Source organism: Myotis brandtii, unplaced genomic scaffold, assembly GCF_000412655.1.
Source record: "Myotis brandtii unplaced genomic scaffold, ASM41265v1 scaffold483, whole genome shotgun sequence".
NCBI lineage: Eukaryota > Metazoa > Chordata > Mammalia > Chiroptera > Vespertilionidae > Myotis > Myotis brandtii.
The window spans coordinates 2,060,185-2,060,868 of NW_005368456.1; positions in this window are offsets into that span (position 1 = coordinate 2,060,185).

Consider the following 684-nt stretch of genomic DNA (forward strand, 5'->3'; position numbering starts at 1 on the left):
TTTTTTATGCTTCCCTGTGTTGATAGAGTGGCTTTCTGTGTTAGGTGTCCTATAGGGCCCAGTGGCTCAGCCTCCCCAATTACCAGAGGTGGACACTCTTGGTGCACCACTTTGTGGGCTTTGTGCACAGTCTTGTTGTAGTTAACTATTGATTGTTGTAGGTATCACTGGGAGGAATTGACTTCCAGGCCAACTTTCTGTGAGAATCAGCTGTGTCTGCAGTGGGAGAACTTCTGAGCTGGAGACACCCTTCTGGGGCAAGACTTGCTTCAGTGGGGCTTTGGTGCTCACTGAGTTTGCCCCCTGAGTGTGTCCCTTTTGGATCTGATGAGTTGTAATCTGGATGGTCCCACTCTGACCACTGGGTACACTGGCTCTTGGATCTCTAAGGAGGTGCTAATTTAGCCTCTGCCTGAGGCTACCCAGCAGGAGCTATGGAGAGATCTGCAGATTCCTCTTCTTTGTTTGGGGTTTGGAGGTGCCCAGATGAGGCCCAGCTGTGAAGCAATGCAAGCTGCTGTGGGGCCTTGGGCCTTCTTTTGGAAGTTCTGGGTCTCTCTGACCCAGCTGCAGTTTGTTAGGTAATTTTCAGATTGCAAAGGGCCAGGCCTTTCATATGCAAAAGCCTTTGCGCACAGCTTGGGTGGGGCGGGGTCTCAGGGGATCAACAGGGCGGAGCAAGCA